General features: G+C 38.1%; 1 protein-coding gene across 1 annotated transcript in view; it reads left to right on the forward strand.

The window, feature by feature from the left end:
- CCBE1 (collagen and calcium binding EGF domains 1) overlaps positions 1-25,437 on the forward strand; it is a 1,498,511-nt gene that overhangs the window by 133,805 nt on the left and 1,339,269 nt on the right. The gene's annotated exons all lie outside the window — the stretch shown is intronic.

The raw sequence follows: 25,437 nt of genomic DNA on the forward strand, positions 1-25,437 counted from the left end.
TAGGACACAGCCTGGGACACCATCTGGTCCCATTGATGCTGTGTTTTTTGCTTTGGAGAGGACAGCTCTTACCTGAACATCTGAGATATCAGGGGGGGCAGCACTCTGCTGGGATAGATATTTGCCCTTTTGGTGGGGAGGGGAGGGAGAAGTTTGTGCTGAACCTGTCAGCTTGGATGTTGGCAATGTTTGTGGGTTCAGTGTATTTTTTGTCATTTTGGACTAATTCTAAGCACATCTGGGAATTCCCACCCAGGTTCCTAACATAACTAAAGAAAGCCTTGTGATTATCCTTAGTGTCCTGTGCAATTTTTCTCTCGAAGCTGGCCTTAGATGATTTTATGAGTGCCCATAGTTTTTTGCTAATACTGATCAGAGATGCCTTCCCTTTTTGGGATTTTGCTCTATCATGTAGTAGTTTCCTCCTTCTATTGTATAGTTTGTTTAGTTTTTTTTCAATATAATATAATTTAATTTCAGTATCTGAAGGATGTTACTATGACAATTTATCACCTCTCTTTGTGGATCCAAACTGCTTTGCATAAGATTTTATAAATATAACTATAACCTATTGTGTCTGAGAATAAATTTTAGAATCAGCACACAGTTTTTCTTTTTGTATAGCTTTAATTCTAGCATGCCTTATATATCTATAAAACGGTTTCCTATTATGCTCTTTAAATACATTTTCTTCAAATGTTTCTTGATCTTGTCTTACACTATGTTTAATTTCTGTGTCTAGCTTGTTTATTTCAGTTTTCAAAGTTATAGTTTGAATTCTTTTCCATTTTTTATATTTTTTGTCTCTCACTTTAATCAAGCGTCTTGTTCTTGTGGAAATGTATCCTCTTCACGTTTGTGTGCCTAGATCCTAATGTTAAACATTTCTTTGATTTTTTTCATTCAAATGATTTCTCTTTCAAAACTTGCCATGTTCCTCTGGAAGTTTTTCAATTGAACGAATCACTTCAATTGGTTTTACATGGTGACTGTTTTGCTTCCATATAATCTGTTTTTAATATGTTATTCGTATCTGCCAATGTCACAACATAAGTACCTATAGTAAGGACATTGTCTCAAATGCAAAATTACTAGCTAACGAAATCAGATAATGTTAGTATGGAGCTTTACTGACCATGAGCAAAGGAGCACATACAAACTACAGCTGACACCAGCAGACACAAAATATAAGGCTTCATCTAAAAAACAAATGCAAATGCAACAAATACTACCTGACTCTTCTAATACTAATCGGCCTTTGGTGTATTCAGGTTATATATTTCAGGTCTATATTATAACATCGAAATCTACAAAGATCGAATGTTATAATATCAAACCCTAAATACCGAAATCCGCAAACATCGAACAGTCAGAATAGCGATTTTTTTCCCAGGGAAAAAAATCGCTATTCCAAGAAACATACACACAACACAAACACATACAAAAAACAGCAATCCACACACATACACTTAAAATCCTACACCTAAACCTAAACTAAACTTTACATACACTACTAGCTATCCACTTACCTTAACCCAACCCTAACCCTAAGGTCCGTCACTATCGCACACTCACCCGCGCCCTAACCCTAACTCACCTAACCCTCCCCCTAACCCTAACCTATACACAACCGCACACTTACCTGACCTGCACCCTAACCCTAACTCACCTAACCTGCCCCCTAATCCTAACCTACACACAATCGCACACTTACCTGACCCACACCCTAACCCTAACGTCCACACAACCGCACACTTACCTGACCCACTCGCTAACACTAACTCACCTAACCCGCCCCCCTAACCCTAACCTACACACAATTGCACACTTACCTGAATCCGATCCATAATGTTCCAACATATCGAATGCTGAAAACAGCGAAGCCACAGCAATGGCCCACCAAATTATTTCCCTGGGAAAGAATTCAGTGTCCTGCACCTTCGCTGTTTTCATCATTCAACAAAACTGGTTCGATATTATAACAATCAAACTTTATAAAATTCGATGTTATAATATAGACCCACAGATTTCACCATCATGAACTGAAAATGCCACCTTTATGCCTTGCAAAGCGCCGTTGAAGGTACCAGGACAAGACAGTATAAAGTAATCATAAAAGACTCATCCTCACAAGCCTCGTTGCTTAAACTAGCCAACCAACCAACACGGAATAGTAGAATAACACAAACTCAGCTACGGGGGAAGTTAGTTAGTCAATAATACAACAGATATGAATTAAGTCATACATTTTCTCTTTTAGTGATTGCCTCAGACAGGAAACCCGATATGGCAAAACAGGAATGAATAAACCATTTAGATCAATTCTCATCTTTTGTTTCTTTTGCAATGCATATGTAATACAGAAAGATCGTGGAACAATAGGGTAACTTAGCAGCTTGGGTAATCTCAAAGTTAATATACTTGGATATGCTTGTTTTTTGCTATGGTCAACAGTCTGCAATATCCGCTCTGCTTTTATTAGCTTTTGATTCCCTCATACAAATGTCTTATATAATTACCTGGGAAGGTGATGGGAGTGTTAAAACATCTTCTGCTATTGAAAAGCTACCTGTGACCTTAGAATGACAATACTGTTTGCATGGATTTGTAATGTGATATCGCATATGAAAAAAAATATGACAGCCCTACATGACTTAGGATCAGGCAGATTCTTAGTTAACTACTGTATAGTTTCATGGGAAGAAAACATTTCCTAGGTAGTTTTAGAAGTAATACACTTTTCGTGAATAGTTTAACCATCGTGCTTCAAAGGAGTATACCCAAAGGAGATACCCTGATGAGGTAGAACAGAACTTTGAATCTGAAGGGAGAAATAAGATGAAGCCAGAACTCAACAAGCAGGTAAGAAATGTAAGAAAAGAAGACTTGGGGAAAAAAAATATATATATATATATATATATATATATATATATATATATATATATATATATATATATATATATATATATATATATATATATGTATATACATGTGTGTGTGTGTGTGTGTATATATATATAAATAATATATATATATATATATATATATATATATATATACGCACATGCTCACACACACACAAAACGGTATAATTAAGCAAAATATAGCATTCATGTTACTGCTGCATACACCCAAACATCAATCCACCACACAAATGCTGCTGCTGTGATACACATGCACACATACACACACACACGCACACACACACACACACACACACACACACACGCACACACACGCACGCACACGCACACGCACACACACACACACGTACAGACATGCCACACCAAAACAAAGACGCCAAAAAAAAAAAAAATCTTGTGTTTATGTAAAAACGATTTTCTGAGGAGAATTTCTTGTTAATACTAGAATGGTATCAACAGACAAGTTGCTAGATGTTGATATGGAAGCTCCCTAGCTTAGGTCTTGCAAAACTGTTTTCAATGGTCCTACAAATCTTTGAAAATCATGTATTGCATTGTGATGAAAACAGACAAATCTCTGGCATCCCAGATATTAGAAAAATAAATACTTCTGGGTTCAGTTGCAATTTATGATCTGGAAATCTATTCAGCATAAATAATCTGCTATTATTTATCATTTCTTGGCAGATGTACCATCAGCTGAAAGTTTCAAGACAGTGTCAGATCCCACAGCTCTATGGACAATGTCCACAGTTGCTTTTAATGTCTTTCTGCATGTTTTAATATCATATAAGCATTGTTTTATCCATTAGAAGCTGAAGAATAACTGGTTTCAGTTGATGACAAAGATTACTGCTATTATGTGATCATACTGAAATAGAGTGCAATTTATGATACGCACTATATCCATCAGCCATCCAACATTCCAGGTTTGGACATGCAGAAAGACATTAAAAGCAACTGTGGACATTGTCCATAGAGCTGTGAGATCTGACACTGTCTTGAAACTTTCAGCTGATGGTACATCTGCCAAGAAATGATAAATAATGGCAGATTGTTTATGCCGAATAGATTTCCAGATCATAAATTGCAACTGAACCTCAGCTTTGGCCGGCTAAGAACTGGCTGTATTCAACTGGACGTATAAGAGAATTTAAGTACCTTTGTCTGCACTTTTTTTTTTTCAAAAAATACAGTATTTAAATTGATTTTAACTGTGTTGCAGGAATATTAACTGAACTGGAAGTTAGTCAGTGTTTGCTGAATTTTGTTATTTGCTAGTAATTACAGATGTGGGGGTAGCCACATTCTTTGATTTCCTGTCCTTGCCTATTTAAGTGGTACAGTGTGATATATTTTCTGCTTAAAAACCTCAGCTTTGGCCGGCTAAGAACTAGCTGTATTCAACTGGACGTATAAGAGAATTTAAGTACCTTTATCTGCACTTTTTAAAAAAAAAATACAGTATTTAAATTGATTTTAACTGTGTTGCAGGAATATTAACTGAACTGGAAGTTTTGACTCTGCTCTTCAGTTACACCCACCCTCCCTGTTTTTGTTTTGGTGTTAATCTTAGTGGCCTTGAAACTGCCCGCCCCTCTTGTAAATTTGTGTTTGGATACTCCTTCTGGTCCCATCTCATTTGCTCACTCAACTGAGTGCAGTGAGATCATATTCTGATTTCAGGCACTCCTACTGTGTACAAAGAGAGCATCTGGGAAACAGAAAAAAAAAATAAGCTTGTTTCCTGCCTTTCCTGTTAAGTGGTATAGACTATTTGTAGGCTTCTGAGCCCCCAAGCCCTTCTGTGTTGGAGGAAGCCTTCTAGCTTAGTTTTTTTTTCTTATAACTAGCCAGTTTTCTAGTTTCAGCACTCAAATCTGTTTCTTTGATCTCAGCACCTTTTCAGAAAAAAAAAATTCATCTGCTTTTACTGTACTTGTGTTTCTACCTACTTTACTTTACTTTTGCATCATCTTAAAAGTACTCAGTTGTATTTATTACTGCTTGGTGTAACTCATTCTAACCCTTTTGGTTTAAACACTTGGGCTTCGGACCAGTTGTTTTGCACTGAGAGGGTTTGTGGTCTGCACTGTCATGGCAGAACATGTAGCTTACATCCTTCTAGGTTGGGAACTGCTGATTGAGGGCTCAGTGTCTGTTATTCTAAAAGTGTATTAATTCTGGTTTAAGCACTTGGGCTTTCAGGCCAGTTATTTTACATTAAAAGGGTTCGTGGTCTGCACTCTTGTGGGAGGAGAGGCTGGACTCTGCCCTTCTGAGCTGGGAATTTCTGGTTAAAGGCTTATAGTGCATGCATATTTGTACTGCTTCTTACTGAAGTTGGTGTGCCTTGTTTGCTGTGGCATAGACTGGATTCGGGCCTGCTGGATCTAGCTTTGTTTGTGTAACTTGAGCACTAATCCAGGCATTCTCTAAAGTATTCAATTGTATTTATTACTGCTTGGTAGTAACTTGATTAAAGTGTAGCTATCATTCTAAGTCTTTTGGATTAAGCACTTGGGCTTCAGACCAGTTGTTTTACATTAGGAAGGTTTGTGGCATGCACTGTGGTGGCAGGACAGGTAGCTTTCATCCTTCTAAGTTGGGAACTGCTGATTGAGAGTCCAGTGTCTGTTATTCTTAAAGTGTATTAGTTCTGGTTTAAGCACTTGAGCTTCAGGCCAGTTATTTTACATTAAGAAGGTTCGTGGTCTGCACTCTTGTGGGAGAAGAGGCTGGACTCTGCCCTTCTGAGCTGGGAATTTCTGGTTAAAGGTTTATAGTGCCTGAATATTTTAACTGTATCTTACTGAAATTGGTACACCTTGTTTGCTGTAGCATAGACTAGATCCAGGCCTGATGAATCTAGCTTTGTTTATATGCTTGTTGTTTGTTTGCGTGTTATTTCCCTGGAAAGCTAATTCCACCTAATACGCGGCTTCTCAGCACTTCTGTGGATCACTAGTGATATCTGCATTGCTTACTGTACTTATTTCCTTGTTTCACTTGAAAGAAAGTTACTGTTTGTCGTTTTTGCATTTAAGTTACCTGTAACACATTGCACTTAAGTTACCTGGCACTTGCTCACTAAAGCAATTATATAAGTCAGCACTAAAAATTAAAAGCACTACACCCTCACTCCCCACTGGCCCTTGTTTTCAGTTATAAAGGAATTCCCAATATTATTCTAGCATGTCCAAAGGTCAGTTGTCAATCTCCTCTCTGGTCCAGCTGGTGAATCTGGGAATCTTGAGGCAATGTTACAACTGCCTCATGTACACAGACAACCCTCTCCTCCTCCCAACAAATTCCAACACATGTGAGAGATGCAACCATATAGCCAAACTGGAGGCTAAGCTCTCTCAACTCAGTACTGGCATAACCAGTCAGGAGGAGAAGGAAACCACACTCACTACAATTCCAGTCTCACATAGACCTACCACGACAGCAAACCAAACACATAATCACACAAAAACATACTCGGAGGCTCTAAATAAAGATCTGCCTAAGCAGCAGAGACCTCCAAAGCAGACACCCAAGCAACTGCTACCCCAAAACAAAACACGTGCAACACATATCTCACAAAGCCAGTGTGCCGAACAGTCACACCCCTTAAGACTAAACAACACACCTGATACACTTGTAATAGGTGACTCTATCGTCAGGCAGTCCAAAATGACAAAAAATACACCAAACCCACAGACATTGCCAACATCCTAGCTGACAGGTTCAGTGCAAACTTCTCCCCCCCCCCACTAAAAGGGCAAATATCTATCCCAGCAGAGTGCTGCCCCCCTGACATCTCAGATGCTCAGGTAAGAGTCGCACTCTCCAAAGCAAAAAACACAGCATCAATGGGACCAGACGGTGTCCCGGGCTGTGTCCTACATGAACTCCAAGAAGAGCTAAACCCAAACATAAAACTACTGTTCAATCTCAGCCTTACTACAGGATATGTGCCCAAAGAGTGGCGTACAGCAACAGTGGTCCCTCTCCATAAAGGTGGTGCCTCAACAGATCCTGGAAACTATCGCCCCATAAGCCTGACTAGCTTGGTCTGCAAAGCTATGGAAAGGATCATCATGGACCTCATAAATAAAGATATGGGGGACCTACAGACACTGGATGCTACCCAGTTCAGCTTTGTTAAGGGCAGATCCTGCCTCTTAAACCTGGTTCATTTCTTTGAAACAGTCACCAAGGCCATTGACGAGGGGAAGGTGGTCCACACAGCCTACCTGGACCTCACAAAAGCCTTCGATACAATACCCCACTCAGGCATTATAGATAAGCTCACCAGCTTAAATATAAACCCCTATGTCACTAGATGGATTGCAAACTGGCTCAAGGACAGAACCCACATGGTTAGAATTGCTGGAGCCATGTCAGACTCCAAACCAGTTACAAGTGGTGTCCCACAAGGCTCAGTCCTGGGACCTCTCTTGTTCGGTATATATTTCTCGGAGGTACAGGCCAACACGGAAGGACTGTGGCTGACAAAGTTTGCAGATGACTGCAAACTGGGCGCCATAATCGACTCTCCAGCCGACACAAGCATCCTCCAAAAGGGCCTCATAGAAACAGACAACTGGTGCCAGAGCCATGGCCTCAAGCTAAATGCCAAAAGTGTATAGTCATTCCCTTTGGCAAAACAAAGTGCCCACAAATTACCACATAGGTGGTAATCCATTAAGTACAGAAGAAGTAATTAGGGACCTGGGGACCCAAGTTGATAGCAATCTCTCATTTGACAACCACGTGGCCAAAGTGGTTAGAAAAACATTTTATATAGCCCACCTAATCATGAAGGGATTCACATCTAGATCAGGGGAGGTCATCGTGCCTCTTTCCTCATCCCTCATCAGGCCCATAATTGAGTACAATGCCCCTTTTGGGATGTACCTTACCAGACACTTGCAGCAACTGGAAAGACCCCAAAAGTACCTCACCAAGAGGATCAAAGGGCTCAAACAGATGCCATATGCTGCCCGGTTAAAGAAACTCCAGCTCTACTCAGAGGCATACCGCCTGTTCAGAGGCAATCTGTGCCTGATGTATAAAGCCATGTCCAACCTGGAATCAATGGACATGCTGCACCTCAGAAAATCCAAATCCCCTCGAGCTACGTGCTCGAGAGACTTGAACCTCAGCACTGAAATAAATAGGACATACTGGAGGGACAGATTCATAACCCAGAGTCTCCCTTCACTCTGGAATAAAATCCCAGTCCAGGTTAGGCAGAGTCCCTCATTGACTCTCTTCAAGAGGAATGTTGATGAGTGGATGGGAGATCATAGGTTTATCCCGGGTATCGCTTCTGTGTCACTGTTAGACAGAGGCACAGTATACTAATCTCGAAAAAGGGCATAGCAAAATAAATTTAAAATGGGTGGCGAAAGCCAAGCACATTCTGGCTAGGCTTATAAATGCCCTAGGGCAGATAGCCTAGTATGAACCTATGAACCTATGAGTGTGTGTGTGTGTGTGTGTGTGTGTGTGTGTGTGTGTGTGTGTGTGTGTGTGTGTGTGTGTGATATCTGACACATCCTTTGTCAGGGTATGGGAAGCTGATGACAGTGCAAATACCCTGCTCAGCTGATATCTATCAGTGGAATTTGCTGATCTGGCAAGGAATCAGTATTAAGTCCAGGAATACTAAGTTGCACAATAGTCTTGGTTAAATAATACTGAAGTTTTCTTGTATGGAATCTGTTCAGGGCCCTTTGAATGGTGTAACAAACTTGTCAAATATTACTGAGATGTTCTCATATGCAGTCTAAAATTCAGGGACATCATAATGCTTGCAGACTTGTGGCATAATGAGAAACACCATGTCCAGTACTCAAACAGTCTTTGGCCTGAACAAAAGCTATCTAAAAACCTTCAGGGTTGTTTGAGGCAGCAATTTAGCTAGGAACTTTTATTCTATAACTTCCTCTCAAAATCTTTGCTAGTCAAAAATCTGACACTATACCTTTCTGAAACCAAACAGAAGTAGGTTTCTGGAACTGGTAGAAACAAAATCCAATAACAGAAGAACAACCAGCTTATATATCTACTGGGGATATGAGTCTAACTAAATGTTACTTGTGCCCTTTAAGGAACTAGTGGTGATGTCATCTGTGTCATCTGTGTCATCTGTGTCTTAGTTCATGTAGTTTAAAAGGGATGAGTTATAGTTGAAAGTCATAGGTCTGATTATAAGTCTTTGTAAGAAGACTAAAGAGCTTAACTTTAACTTTGTATTTTGGTTAAATACAAGTGTTTTAGAGTTCCTGGGATTGACTGACTAGCTGGTTGCTCTTCTGTTACTATACCTTTCTGGTTCTTAAAGAATGTGGCATTGCTTCCCCAACCACTTTCTTCATGTTATTTATGGGATCTGAAAGGGAAGGTATGAGTAGGCCAGCCTGTCTTGTGTGGACAGGTGAAACTGATTGCTCATTTATTGGAGTTATCACTATCCAAGACAGAGGCTCCTCAGTCTGAGAATATTCTTAACCCCTTATGCTTTTGTAGCATGACCTTTCCCATGCGACCTAATTAAAAAGAGTCACCCTTAATAAGAGGGCTAGACAAAAGACCACTTCTTACAGAAGGGAAATATCTTACCCTGACTTTTTCCCCACATTGAGGTAGCAGATGCTGACACAATCTGGACACAGCTATAGTCTCCTTACATCTTTAAACTTGAGCCCTGAAAGCTACACACCTGAATCTTTCCTAATTAAACATATTGAAACCATGGGAAGATGTATGATTCATGACTGCATTGAACTATATGGCTTCTGTTTTAATTAAACCATCTTTATAGAGATATATGCACATTTGCATGCATCTGCTCATAGGTAAATATTAGACAATCAGGCTGCAGACCATTACGAGCCTAGGCAAAAAACCCTAAAGTTCTCTCCAGCCTTAAGGAGGGCATAACAAGATAAACAAGAAGAGAATGTGAGGTGCCCATCCAGTTATTTAAGTTTACCTTGTGGGGGCAACAATGTTACTCTGCTTGGCATGTAGTAGAAGTCTGTGCTACATGTGAGTGACAGTTTGGATATGAATGTATCATACCAACATGTCCTATTTGTCTGTTAATGAAGTTCCTTTAACAAGATACCATTTGTTCAGTGAAGGGATAGCAGGTCAAAGAAAGTTGAATCTTTTATGGCTCAAAAAGATAAGCACAGGTCTCCATGGAGGAGTCTGGAAGAGACTGAGGACAGAGAGCAGGATGCCAGTCTGTCCTGATAACTAAGATTTTTGAGGTCTCTAATCTTTTTAGTTATGAAACTGTTAAGTTTCTTAAACTGAATATGTTTAGGCAAATACATGACAAAAAGATGCATTATATTCAGTAATGGATCTGATGAAATACAGATAAAGGGGGATTGTTCAGGTAGTGTAGATGCATTTGGTAATCAGATGAGCCAAATAGAAGATGTTGCACACTACTGAGGAGATATGATAGTCATACGATAAGGAATTATAGACTAGAGTGCCTAGATACCTTATACAAGTGTCTGCTTGGAGGCATATGTTACCTACATGTATGTGAAAATGTCTTGTTTACCAAAATAAAGTATCCTATATTTTCCTATTTAATTTCAGACTATTGTCCTTGCACCAGTTGTTAATATGGTCTAACCCATTTTGGAGCAATTGTGAGTCAGTGAAAGATTGCATAACAATATCCAATTTACAACTGTCTGCAACTGTAGATAACCATAAGTTAGGAGTGTCGGCATGGATATCTGAGAAACAGATGCTGAATAGGAGAGGGCCCAACACTGAGCCCTGTGATACACCACTGTTAACCTTTTTGCTTTCAGAAGTGACATCTGCAATTATAACCAGATGTTTTCTAGCAGACAACTAGATAGCTATACCCATGTAACAAAAAGGATTATATTCAGATTTACAAATCTATCTACAATTCATGGGAAATAGTATCAGAGGCCTTGGCCGGGTCCAGATACATCGTATGTACTGTGTAACCACTATCCACTACTTCATTTACTTTTTCAAATAAATTAATGAGGGTAAGGAGGTGGGACATTCCTTTGACAAAGCCAAATTGATGAGGATCTAAAGTTAAGAAGTGTTTCATGTTCTGATTGATGAAGTCCAAGATAATATGTTCCGTATCTTTCTATATGAGACTAGTGAGGCTAATGTGTCTATAGTAACCAGGGATCATTGCAGGACCACCCACATGTAATGGCGTTACAGCAACTGTTTGTCAGACTTCTAGAGTGTATCCAGTGTAGAAGTTTACATTAACAAGGTTAAGTAGGGGGGGTTATATTCGTCATTTTTAGCAATGATAATCAGACACCCTGGTATGTTATCAGGACCTATGGATGAGGTGTTCTTAACTTTTGAGAGGAATGATATAAATTGTTCCCCAGTAAATAATGAGGAGGTGCTAGGGCTGTGGAAACTGTGGAATACCAACAACTGTGAGTGGAGCAATGTTTGTTTGTGTCTTTCGGCTCTTTCCGGTTAGGGGTCACCACAGCGGAACTCCGGTCCGCTGATGATTGGTAGTTGATTTTTATGTGCTGAGTTACCAGCCCTGATGCACAAACTTCAACGAAGGTACACCCATTCACGCATGTCTCCACGCAGAAGACGCTCTAGCTGAGAATCAAACTGAACAGCGTCTTACTGTCAGGCGACAACGTAATATTTGCACTAATTTTGTCAGCCAGGATATTAGCTGTTTCATTTATGTCAAAATATAGTCAAGTACTGTTATTATGGAATAGTTCTAAACATTGTTGGGTGTTAGTTCTTAACTTCCTGATATATATATATGATGATATGATTTGTAGTTATGTTTAGTTTTAGTGCCTATTTTTGATTTAAGCTTCCTAATGTTCCCATAAGCTCTTTACTAGTTTGCTTAAGTGTGTCCTTAAGGTAAATAAAATGACGTAGCGTTCAGGACATGTTAAATTTTCCTTCATCACATTGAAACATGCCTTCTGGCACAGAGTCCATCTAGGGAATCATAACACTTAGGTACATAACCATATATAACATCAAACGTAAAGTCCTAGTACTAAAAAAGAAGGCAGTATGCATTTCTAGCCAACATGTGAAATGTATTGATAGCAGATAACAAGGGGAGTAGAAAGCAATATTATTTTTATTACCTGCCGGTTTAGTAGTGGTGCTGCGGTACCATTGTCGCCTCACAGTAAGACGCTGTCTGGTTCGATTCTCAGCTAGAGCGTCTTCTGTGTGGAGACATGCGTGAATGGGCATACCTTCGTTGAAGGTTGTGTGTCAGGGCTGGTAACTCGGCAAGTAAAAAAATCAACTAGCAATCATTAGCGGACCGGAGTTCCACTGTGGCGACCCCTAACCGGGAAAAGCTGAAAGACACAACAACAACCAAAGCACAGTTCAGTTTTAAAGGTAATTGAGTGGATTTCTGTATGTTTGATGCAGGACTTTACACTTTTTTAAACTCAAGTCAGTAATTCTAACAACTTTAGAGTGATTGCAGTAATTTATGAGGAAGCAGAGACTGTAAGATGAGTTTTAGTCAGTCTGAAAGCAATTACACACTCTAGAAATTCTTGTCCTGTCTTCTAACCAGAAGCCTTTTTTTAATTTAGTATATACCAGCAAGACAAAAAAAAAACTCACCGCACAGACCTCCCAGGGAAAAGCAAGGAGTACATTGAAGGACAATTTCCTGTTTCATTTTTTTCAGAAAGCAGACTGAAATTATGTCAGCGTGTCATCATTTTACTGAATGTTCTAACGAGCTAACAGATACAGAACAGTCAAGACATGTTTTACTGAAAAGACAACTTCAAAGAATAGTGTTTTTAATGAACCGTGTTTTCATTTTGTGGTTTAATTTAGGCAGAACAGTAGGAGTCCTGGGAATTAGGTCTATGTAAAGTGTAGAACTAGACAAGACAGTAACATAAAATAGTTTTATTTTAAAATAATAAAAAAAAATCTGCCATAATTTTATTTTCCTTCCCACTTCTCAAAACCAATGCATTCTGAAAAACCTGTTATGCACAATCCAGGTAAATGTAAAAAATCATTAAAATCATGGGAAAAATCATTAAAATCATAGGAAAATAATTACTCTTTGGCCACTAGAGGCACATTTGACAGTCATGAAGTTTTGAATATCAAGATGAGACCAGGATGAAAATGTTCACACAAGGGCCTGACTTGAAAATTGAGCTGATACTTTCTCTGCTAAGTGACCACCATTACCCATAGGGGATGTGTCTGGTTGCTAGCACACCCTATTAGTAACTGGTGGGGCTAGTGCTTGGAAAGTTATACACTTAGCTGGCAAGTGCTAGGCAGGGCTTGTATGTATTTGTGAACACTGAAGAAAAAGAAAAGATGCAAAGTATGTTAATTTTAACAGAAAGACAGATAAAATAAAAATACATTTCAGACTAGTATTAGTGCAGAAGCTGACCAGGTCCCAGTTAACTACAACATAAAAGGTGCTGAATTTACAATGGCATTTGGGTTTTTTAACTTGCAGAGACAGCAAGAAAGAAAAAAAAATAACACTTAGCTTTCTTTTTTTGCAACAGTACAAAAATAAAAACAATCACTGTAAAGGATGCAAATTGGGTAGGTAGAACTGACGAACATATAAGGACTTGATATGATTGTTATATACACAATTGGGGAGGCTGTACTCTTAAATCCCTCTCAGAAAGTCCACTGGGCCATTCAGAGCCCATTTTCAGTGGAGGCCCAGAGAGAAAAGCTCTGCATTATACATACATACATACATACATACATACATTGGTTATATTCATACAAACATAACTCAAAGAGTAGTTAATGTTTAACAACAAATTAGCATAGGTAACCAACAAATAAAGTAGTGACATTAAATGACATTTTGAATGTATTAGAACATTACCTAAAATGAACTTTTCAAGGTATTACAGCAGTAAGGAATTACATTGAACTATGTAGTAGGCAGAAATAAATCATTTGTACTTAAATATTTTATGGAGGCTGGGTGCAGGTACAGTTCCAGATAGAAGATATGTATTCATGTAGTGAGGTTTTGAAGAAGGCTGAATTTTGGATTGCTTTAATAGATAAGGGTAAAGCATTCCATTTTATGGAGAGTTGGAAGGTTTAGTTTCTGTACATGCAAGAGTTGCTGATTTTCGGATCTGAGGGGCCTCTTTAGGAGATAGTTAGTAAATGTTGAGCTGAGGGCAGGACAATCTGAGGGTTTATAGAGAATTTTGTGCGTTATAGTCAGTTGCAAGTAGGAGAGGTAGTATGGTAGTTCAAGCCATTTTAGGGAGCGTAGGGTTGTGCAGTGATGGGTAGAGTATTTGGAATTAGTTGCAAATTTGGCAATTTTGTTGTAACAGGTCTCGAGCTTAAGCTTTAGTGAGGATTGGAGGTTGGTAAGTAGAGGGGCATCATAGATGAGTGAGAGGAGTAAGTAAGTGGAAGCAAGGTTTTTTTTTTAATAGAGGGGCTTAGGAAGAAATTATGTCTGCAGAGAAATTTTAGCTTTTGATGAGTTTTGAGGATGTTAAATTGTATGTGAATATCAAATCTGAAGTGTTTGTCTATAGTGACTTCTAGAAGTTTTATATGGATAATGATTTTGATTGTAGAATAGCTTTGAGAATAGATGGAGTACTTGGATTTGTCTAATGAAGTTGCTCTCCTAGGGGTGAATAGGATGATCTTGGATTTATTTGGGTTTAAAGCTAGATGGTTATTGGACATCCAGATTTCAGTAATGGAGAAGGCTATGTGAGTTTTATGTTGCCGAACAAAAACTGAGTCAGTTGAGCAGAAAATAGTTGAGTCATCTGCATATTGAATAATAAATCCCTGAGTCATAGAAGAATGGAAATTATTAATGCAAATGGTGAATAGGAGGGGTCCTAGTATAGAGCCTTTGGGAACTCAAGTAGAGTTTTCAAGATAAAGAGAGCTGTAGTGTTTCCTTTTGACAGCTTGTTGCTTGTCTTTTAGATAAGTTGAGAACCAGACGAGTGAGGGGAAAGTCCAATATTAGATAGCTGTGTTAGAAGTAAATGGTGAGAAACTGGTTCAAATGCCTTTGAAAGATCAAGGAAGATGGTACAGATAATTTTACCAGTATCATGGGCTCTGTTTACTGTATCCATGAAAGATATAAGGGAAGTTGTTATGTTATGGCCTGGTCTAAACACATGTTGTGTAGGTGACAAAGGGTTGTTATGCAGAAGAAAGTATAGAAGCTGGCTAGGTATACATTTTTCCAAGATCTTGGAGATAGGTGAAAGAATTGTGATATATCAGAAGTTAGTGGTATCGGTATTATTGCTGCCTTTATGAAGAGGGAGAATAAATGCCTTTTTCCAGGTTTTGAGGATATAGGTTTCCTGGATGTATCTGTTGAGAAGTATACTTATGGGGTAGGCATCTGCTGCAAGTTTTAAATTTGTCAAGGGTATGTTGTCAGGAGCGTTAGAGCAAGGATTGACTTTCAGAAGTAGTTTCTTTAAACAGGTGATAGGAATGGGGTTTAGAGTGAATGAGGGAATGGAGTGGGTAGTGGGCTCATGGGTAGAATCGAATTTTGTAGTGGTGGAGAGGTAATTGGAAAGTTTAGATGGTGACATGATGCCTGGGTTGCAGTTAGATTGGGGGAACTTAGCAGATATATATATATATAGAGAGAGAGAGAGAGAGAGAATGTGTGCATGAGCTTGTGTGTGTGAGAATGTGTATGAGTGTGTGTGTGTGTGTATGCATGTATATGTGTCTAAATTATAAGAATCTCCTTGAATGTCATGCAGTTTCATTACGTTGGCATCCCTTGAAGTTTTTGTAGTGCTAAGTTTTTATTTGCTGTCAGAATTCTTGCATTTTAAAAGTCTGTATCTGTTTAATTAGCTTATATAAATTATTAATAGTCAATTGTATAACATGAATGCTTTCTGAGGACAGTTGCAGTTTCTTATTGTTGTGTTAAGTGTTACTGGAATTTATTTTTTTCTTGTCATTCTCTTTATTAGTGCACACAACAGTCATGTTACAATACAATCTTGTCTGGTCCTCAGGCATGATAGACTTAAATAGTACCTTGGTGACTGGTCTCTTGGTAAACAAGAAAATGCTTTAACTTACAATATTGCATTCCATATATCAATTTAATTACATCGAGACCATCCCAGTACTAAGGCTTACATAACCAGTCATAATATCAGGCAAATCCAACCTGAGTACCAAATGATTTGGTCTGTCTGAATCCTCCTTTCACATAATTTTCTTTTATTACTCACTTATTTTCCTTCAGTGTTAGCTATAGCTTTTTCCCACTTTAGTATCTTATATTCCTTAATTATATACATCCCCCCATTTTCCCCCTCCCTTAGATGAATCAGTCTCAGAACTTTCTCTGCCTACTCTCCCTTTCTTTCTGTCTGTCTGGCCTTTTCCTGATATATGGGCTTTTTGTCATCTCTCCCACATACAACCCCTGCATAACACATTGATTCTACATATAATACCTATTTATACTATGTCTTCCTGTGTTTTGCTTTTCTCTTTTCTTCTCTTTTCTCCTTTTCTGCTACCTGTAACTGTTTCATCGTTTGTTTTATCATCCCTTTCCGCGATGCTCCCATTCTTTTCCTTTTCTTTACTATCTCTTGTTTTACATACGGTCATCAGTAGCCCCATCAGTGGCCTGTTTCCTCTGGTACTGTATTAGAGTATTCCATAAAGTGCATCCTTCCTGTAAAAACGTCTGTGCCCTGAAAAATGCCCATCATCATCTCTCTAATGTATTTGTTTCCGACAGGCCCTGGAGATATTTGCCTGTATTCCCCTTTCCATTGCATGTCTCCAACATATTCCATCCAGATTAAGGAATATTTTCTTTAGTATATATGGTGTTTAAAATATTTGTAGAGACATTTCCATGCAATTATCTTAAATTTACATACTTTCATGACTATCCTGTGTAGCTCTTTTGCTTTCCTCCAATTCTCCATGCCTTTCTTCTTTCCTGTTTCTCTTTCACATTTACTCTTTTAATCATTCTTATTTTTCCCTTCTTCCTGTAACCATCTCAGTGACAGATGCATTAATCCTCTGGTCTGCCTACCATCCTCTTTCCTTTTTGATTTCTAGTGTTATCTCCAGAATCAGTTGCTCTTCTCTTATCCTACGTATTTCCTTTCACATATTACTCAGTCCTCTGTATTCCTGCTAGCTGATATACTGTTTGGACCACTGCTCACTGTTGCATCTTATTGCCATTTATTACTTGTGACCAGTATTTAAACCTTTCTTTGTTTTTGGCTCCATCTCCATCCCTATGATTGGTTACAGCTGTTCTGTTGCCTGTCACTGATCAGATTATTCCTATCCATCCACTTTTGCCACTTCCCTTTTCCCCATTGGGAGCCAAATACATTTTTAATATTCTTTGACCAGGTTAATTTTACACTATTTCTGACCATGGCTAATAGTGTCCCTATAACTTCTGTTCTATATGTCCCTCTTCACTCTACTTCACCAGTCATCTCTTTCCATATGGGCTTATCGTCTACGTCTATCATTCTTAATGTGCTCACTACCTTGCACTCTTGTAAATCTCTTCTAATATCTGGCACTCCTGATCCTCCCTCCTCCACTGATTTGATTAGACTCTCTCATGTCACCCTTGGCTTCTTGCCATCCCAGATAAAATCAGTTAGTTGTTGCTTGATCTTTTTAAGGATTGCTTTCAAAGGCAGCTGCCAGAACACACAGCCTGGGTATATGAACAAGGGTAAGATACACATTTTAAAAATGTGTACTAGCTGATTTAAATCTCATTTAATTGTTTTCTAGCTTGTCAACTGTAATCTCAGTTTCTCATCTATTCTTTGGTACATTTCTTCTACTGTATTCCTATTGTTTTTTCAACCATATATCCTGATATCTTATTTCTTCTTTCCTCATCTCTTCCTTTCCTCTTTCACTGAGCTCTTTTATACCTACCTGGATGTATACTGCCTGTCTGTTTCCCTTATTCACCTTGTAAACTGAAGTTCTACCAAACTCCTCTAGTGTAGTCCATAGCTTCCTCAAATCCCTTCTTGGTTTTAACAATGATAAAAGAATATCATTTGCATGTAATGATATTAATAATCCACCCTCCATCTATACCCCTTCATCCCTGGCTTCATAATCGTTTGCACCAGGGTTTTAAGTATAGTGCAAATAGTAATGGAGAGAGGGGGCAGCCTTGCTTTTTGCCCTGGCTTATTTGGGTTTTATCCAGGAGTCTAGCTCTTAACTTTGACACTAGCTGCTGAGCCTCAAAACATCATTTCAAAAGTTGTTCTGGAATCACCTTTCTCTTTTAACTCACATATGTAACACCATCTAACTTAATGAAAGGCTTTCCCCTGCTTCCAAAGAAATTATTGCTAGTGGTTCTTCTTTCTCATGAGCTTCTTGCATTACCAATAACACTCTAATTACATAATCAGCTGTCCCCTTGCCTCCTATAAACCCCATTTGATCTCCAGTTATTATTCTAGGTAGAAACATCCCTAATCTATTTGCCAATATCTGTGTAAAACATTTATAATCATGGTTTGATAATGGCCTGTAAAATGCAGCTGATAGTGGAATCTTTCCCACTTTATATATTACTGTAATAACTGCAATTACGCAAGATTTGGGCTGTTATGCACCATCTAAAATGTTGTTAAATAACTTGCACCACTTTTGCAGTACCTCATACTTTGTTATTTCCCAGAATTCTTTTGGGAGTCTAGCACTTCCTGGGGTCTTTTGTCTGGCCATTCTTTCCCATGTACTTCATATTTCCTCCTTGCTGAGCTCTTCCTCTAAGCTGTCTCTTTCCTCTTTCCTTAGTTCTATGATGTTTTCTATCTTCCATCCTTGCCTGCCTTCTAAGTTCCCTTCTCCCCTCTTCTTCACTATATAGATATTCATAGTATCTCAAACTCCGAGAAGATCTTGCTAAGTCTTTCTACCTCTGAGTTGTATTCTTTTCTGTCTTTCTCTAACTGCTAACATCTTTGTTAACTTCAGGTTATTCCCAACACTTTTTTTCTTTAGCTATCTTCTTGCCCCATAGTCTCTTGTCTTCCCATCCTTGCCAGAACTGCTTTATCTCTTTTTTGCTATCTTGGTCCTTCTGTTCTGCCTGCTCTGCTCCTCTCCTCTTCGTTATTTCATTCAGTTCCCTGTTCATCTCTCTCTTCCTTTGTCTGTCTAAAGTCCTTTTATGGCGCACTTTATTTCTTTCTTAATGCTGTCCCGGACTGTTTCTTTGTCTTCATCCTTTCACATTCTTTCCCTGTCCCTTTCCTCTTCCAGTAGATACTGTGGGAGCCTCCAGTGCCTGCCCCTCACCCTGACTTCCTGTAATCTTATTCCCATTTCTAAGATGGCATGATCTGAAAAGGCTATATAACACCATATGCCACCCTTTGCACTAAAACTGTCTTATAATATACTCTTTATCTACCTTCAATAATATTTTATGCCTGTGAGAGAAAAAGTGTATCCTCCCTCTCCACCCCTCTTGGTTGCCTCATACTTTCCCACTATATGTCTATCCAGCAAGTCTCTGTCAAGTAATCTCTTGTGAACCTTTCCTCCCTATCTATACTCCTCTTCCTAGGGCCACCACTGACATCTTTTTTGTCCATTACCAGGTTCCAATTCCCTATAATAAGTCCTACTTTCTCTTGAAATTTCATTATGTCTGCCAATGTTTCTCTAATTATTCTTATATCTGAGTGTGGTGGGAGATATGCACCCACAATAGTAATTCTTTGCCCTTCTAGAATGCCTTTTATGCCTGCAAATATACCTTTCATGTCCTCTAACCTTCCCTCTATCTGTAATGCTAGTATTTTTTATTAGTATCACAATTCCTCTTCTTCTTTTTGTCCCCATTCTGCACAGACTGCAACCCCATTCTTCCATGTTCCTCTTGTGACACATTTGTTGTATCACTGTTACCTTTCTGTTTTTACTTTATTAACCAGAGCATTTACATTCAATGAAATATACTCAGTTTATGTTTTCCCATATTTTCAGTGTTTCTGTTTTCATTTCCTGTTCCTCTGGTCTATCCTTTCCATTTTCTGTCTTGTTGTTGACTCATCCACCCCCCCCATAAAACTACTTTAAACTATACATATACATACATTATAGCTTCCTTTCTTTAATGTGTCTTTTCTTATGCTACTTATAGCTGTTTGCCCTCTCTCCTCTTCAGTCATTACTATGACAGTGTGATCATCACTGCAGGAGTGTCTGCCCCTTTTTTTAGCTCTTACCCATTACTCTTTTCAGCATTGTCACTTATAATCACTATTCCTCAGCCATTTAATTCTTTCAAGCCATCTCTTTAATTTGTTGCTTCCTTTATCTTTTATAGTTTTAGTCTAACATTGATTGGTGTCTATATTTGTTTTTGCTTTCATGTTGTTATGGGTTGTTTGTGTTCACCCTTTTTTCCCCTAACTCTATAATTTCTTACTTTGCTGCCTCTCTTGCGAGTATAATTGTTTATGTTTCCTTCCCTTAACATAACACTAGTTGTATCTATGTCTGCATTTCTTTGTCATTTTTACTTTGTGTTAGCTTGGTATCTTATCTTCAACATTTATTTTTAATAAGTCCTTTAAGCTTTTAAGTCGTTGAATATACTGACAACTTAATACTTGGCTGCTGCCTATAATCTAACAAGGGTTCATTCTAGGTTGCCTACTTATACAGATCCCTTACTTCAGTCCGTATTATGACCCCCACAACCACTACTTATACTTTATGACTGACAGATTCAAATCCCAATATTTTTTTTTTATTCTTGTAATTTTTGTTATTTTGACTTCACCACATTAACGTTACTTTTACAGGTATGTTGCATGTGAGTTCACAATAGCTCATTTTCCGCTCTTGTTTTTAGTACCTCCCTTGCCTCAGTCTACTTAACTTCTGTATGTTCATTTAGTTAAACTTCAAACTGCAGTTTAGCAAAGAACAGTATGTGAAGAAATTAGACACGGTGTATTGTGCTAGCATGGCTGGCTGAGTTTTTGTACATAATTTTAGATCTTAATCTGTGTGTTATATGCCAGCATGACTAACTATAATACTGTAAATAAGTTTTTACATGTTGATTTATAATCTGGTTGTACAGAGTGTTTTGAAAACTTGAACAGTGTTCTTTGGATTTCTGTCAGTCAGCTGCCAGAAGTCAGTCATTTGTCAGTTGTTCACAGATGTACTGTGCAGTGCATACCAAAAAGGACTCACCAAGAACTGTAAGCCTGCCTTTGCTCTGTTGTAGTAATTTAGTATAGATCAGGGACAGTGTGCTTTAGTCAGATAGGAAAATTATAACTAAACAGATCAGTTAGAATTTTTTTTCGGAATATTGGATTTCTATCCTACAGTATTGTCTGTATGTTCATACAATGTTTCTCCCCCCACACCATATCCACAGTTTCATGGCTTAGTTAAATCAACTCAATGAGGAATGTACTATAAGTATTATTGAAAATTGATATTATTTGCTTCTGTTGTCTGTTTTGTCTCCTTGCCTCTTTTATCATTCAGCCTTCTTTGTTAGCCATTGTTGATTTTAGATGAGGGAGCATTTATTTTTCAGTGGACTCAGTTAGCATTTTCTACTACTCCTCCATGCCTTCAGCTTGCTCTTGTTGCTGTTCTATGTCCTGTGGCATACTGTAAAGTATGCTGAGTACTTCATTTGGATCAGTAACTGCCTGTGTAGTACCATTTAAGAACATCCTGAAGACTGCAGTATATAAAAGTCTCCAACAAACACCATTCTCTTTACACAACCTTACTGCTGTGGAAAAGCATTCTGTTACTTTCTTGTTTCATATGACTTGACTTGATCTATAAACACTCTTTTGTGATCTGTTGCCAGTCTTAGTCCTGGTTTGCATGTCTTCTGCTAGACTCTTTCTTTTAGTTCTTAAGAGAGAAACATATTATCGGTCATGGGTATTTCCTGCCATTTCCTGTTGGGTGCCATGAAGTCCTATGTGCTCTCTCAATGTAGATCTCTTTTTCGTTCATATTAGTCTAGCTGGCTATCAATTCTCTACCTTCCTGTTTGCAGTCTGCTCCTTCCATCCTTCTGTTACACCACTGATTTTTATATTTTTTCATCTTGTTTGATCCCCTATGTCTATCAGCCTCTCTTCCATACAGTCAGCCCTGGTCTCCAATGCATCCACCCTTGCCTGTTGTTCCGTGTTCTCCTCAGCCAGGCCCTAGATAGTAGTTGTGTGTTCATCAACTCTAGTTTCTTCTCTTGGCTTAAAAGCTTCTCCCTTACAGCCTGTTTCAAGTTTTTTATCACTGACCAGACACCAACCAACATGATATTTTAATCCACAGTACCACCAATACTTTCCAACTTCATTGTTTTACTTTTTCCTTCTCTTGACCCTTTCTTCTCTCTTCTACTCTTTTTTGACATGCAACCCAGCAGTCTGAAAGAAGAGGAATGCCAGGTGTATAGTAATTTTTTCAACTAATTCTTTAATTCCTCTTATGCAGAAAGATCTAGACTTGCTTGTTATCGGGTCATCATCATAGTGGAATTCAGGCATCCCTTGAAGTTTGATACAAAAAACATTTTGTTTTATATCATGCCACTGGGTCTGCCTTAAATTTTTGTAAAGTGTTTAACAGATGTTAAGCATGCATTCGCACCAGCAAATGTTACAGTATGAAGTATGATTTTATAAAACATATACATGATATATAGTCTTGCCTTCATCTTAATTATAAAATATAGGTTGTCCCATTACTTTGTTAGCAATCAGTACAAGACAGCATATGTGCTGGTGCTAATGTCTCTGCTACTTGTTTCCCAGTCCCCTTCCCAGCCCACCTATGATTGAGGTTGTCCCATCCCAGGGCATGTAATGTGGGGGATACTAACATTAAGAGCAGCAAGAGCAGAAAGTAGTAAATGGTTAGCTGGAAGATATGCAATGGTAGGATACATGTGCTGATATCAGACTACTCTTTGACCATCATATCTCTAAAGTGGTTAGAAAATCCTTTTACTTTGCACAGCTTATCCTTCATGGCATCTCCTCAAGGTCTAAAGAAGTAATAGACCCACTTTATTCCTCCCATTTTAGGCACATCATTCGCTACAATGTCCTCCTTGGCATGTACCATGTTAAGCACCTAAACCAGCTTGAGAGACCTCACTGTTCTTTCACCAAAAAGATCTCAAAAGCCATGGTCTTCTAACTTCCAAGGTGGCTGCCCACTGACAAACAGCTTAATATTAGCTCTGTCAATGTGAAAACAAAAACTAAGTAACAACAGCCAGTGATATTGTCATATTGAGTAAAATTCACTTACTAGCTAGTAAATGCACTGCCTGGATCCCAACAAAGAGACAATTAAGAGAGCCTGAAACAAAATCAAAATAGAAAAGGTTAAGAGAAAACACTGATTTGGAAGAATCATGTAACTGTTCAGCAAACACCAGATCAAGCTCCAGACTGGGGCAAGAGATGGCTTCCAGTAATCTAGAGGATAAAATAAGTCAAATGTGCTCAGAGCTGATTAAAATATATAAAACACTGAAGGAGTGTATTAACTCTAATAAAATTCTGGAAAAATGTAAAAAGCTTTAATAAATGGATATTCAGATGAGCTGATAAATCTCTTTTTTCATACATTCCATGGAGACAAACTGATAATGGGACAATAAAGGACAGAACACTGGTTTCTTCAAGGCTAAAAGTTAATGATTTTGGAAAGCATGCAAGTTATTTCCACATTGGGGGGGGGGGGATAAAGGTAAAAAAGAGCAGATATCAGTTAGTGTAAGTAGAAGCACAGGCAATAACATGCATCGTAGGATGGATAACCTCAATTTCAGGTTAATTAGGGCCTATGTTAGCAGCTGTCTATTTGGCACAAATGTTACTATTAGTAGGGTTAAACTTCATTATTTGAAGATGTACATAGTTGTGTGTGTTTGTATTAAGTCAACAGGTTATGCGGTTGTGTTGTTTTTTTTTTCTTTGCAGGTTTTATTGAAACAAAAAAGTGTTATAAAATGTGACAAGGGTTCCAGTGTTGATGATAAGAAAAAAAACTGTACAAATGATTAACATGACAAATGCAAAGGGGTGCATATATCACAAAAGCTGAAAATAGACATTTAAAAAAGATGCCATATAGAATAGGTAGGGATAATAACTTCTTAACATAATGATGACACTTTCCATAATATCTTGGCATGTGAATGACAAAAAGGAAATACAATTTAATTATATTAAGAAATGTAGACTGCAAGTAGCAATACTGCAGGAGACACATTTGGAAACAGCTGAGCATTCAAATTTAATAAAGAAAGGATTTCAGGATGGATACTCTGCAGAATATCGGGGTCAAAGGGAAAGAGGAGTATTTATATTAATTGATAAGAGGAGCTGCAGTAGTGATAGAAGAAGAAAAAGCAATAATAATGGCAGATTTGTGGTAGTAAGGGGCAACTGGCAAGAGAAGAGAATTATGCTGGCATGTATTTATATTCCACCTAAAACTGCTATTGTGTTGCTTAAATAATGGAAGAAATAATTAGCTTTCAACAGGGAATATTACTTATAGGTGGGGATTGGATATGCTTGGGGGGACTGTAAGGCAAAATATAACAAAAGACAGTAGATTTCTAAAGAAAGTTATGAAAATATTTGGTATGAAAAATGTGACTTCAGAAGTAGAAACTCAGAGAAAATTTAAATATTTTTCACCAAAGTACAAGAACTGGGCTAGGCTAGACAGAAATGATATTTCATGGGAACATGTGCATTTAACTGAAACCTTGGGCATGTATTCAATAACATAAGAAAAGGTGGAAATGCAGAGTGCTAAAGAGAAAATAAGGGAGTACCTTAATAATATTCATGAGTTTAGAAAGATTGCTGTTAAGCAACATTTTTTTGATAACTCCGGAACACAAAAACTTTTGGCACAATGACTTAGGCAACAGAAAGTAAAAAGGGTTGTTACCAAACTTACAAAGCCTGTAACAAGAAAAATAGCCAGATATCCTGTAGAGGTATTAGAGATATTTTGGAAATTTTATGAAAAATTATATAAAGGAGAGAAGTGAGGAAATCAAGAAAAAGCACAAATAAAAATATTTATGGAAGACTTAAATATGCCAAGGTTAGAGATAGGTGAGGCTCAGCAACTACCAGTTAAGACAGTAGGAAATAAGATAAAAATGGTGATGTATTATCAATCTTCAGGGGAAGACTCCAGGAATAGATGGCATGTTGGTGGGAGTTTGGAAGCTAGGACAGAAGAATGTAATAATGATCTGGAATATTTTTAACAGTATTTTAAAAGAAGAAGAGGCAACAACATCCTGGGAAAAAGCTGTAGTGACTGTAATGCCTAAAGATGGTAAAGACCCTACAGATCTAGTTTCATA

Source organism: Protopterus annectens, chromosome 1.part0, assembly GCF_019279795.1.
Source record: "Protopterus annectens isolate FY-2018-M chromosome 1.part0, PAN1.0, whole genome shotgun sequence".
NCBI classification, from domain to species: Eukaryota; Metazoa; Chordata; order Ceratodontiformes; family Protopteridae; genus Protopterus; species Protopterus annectens.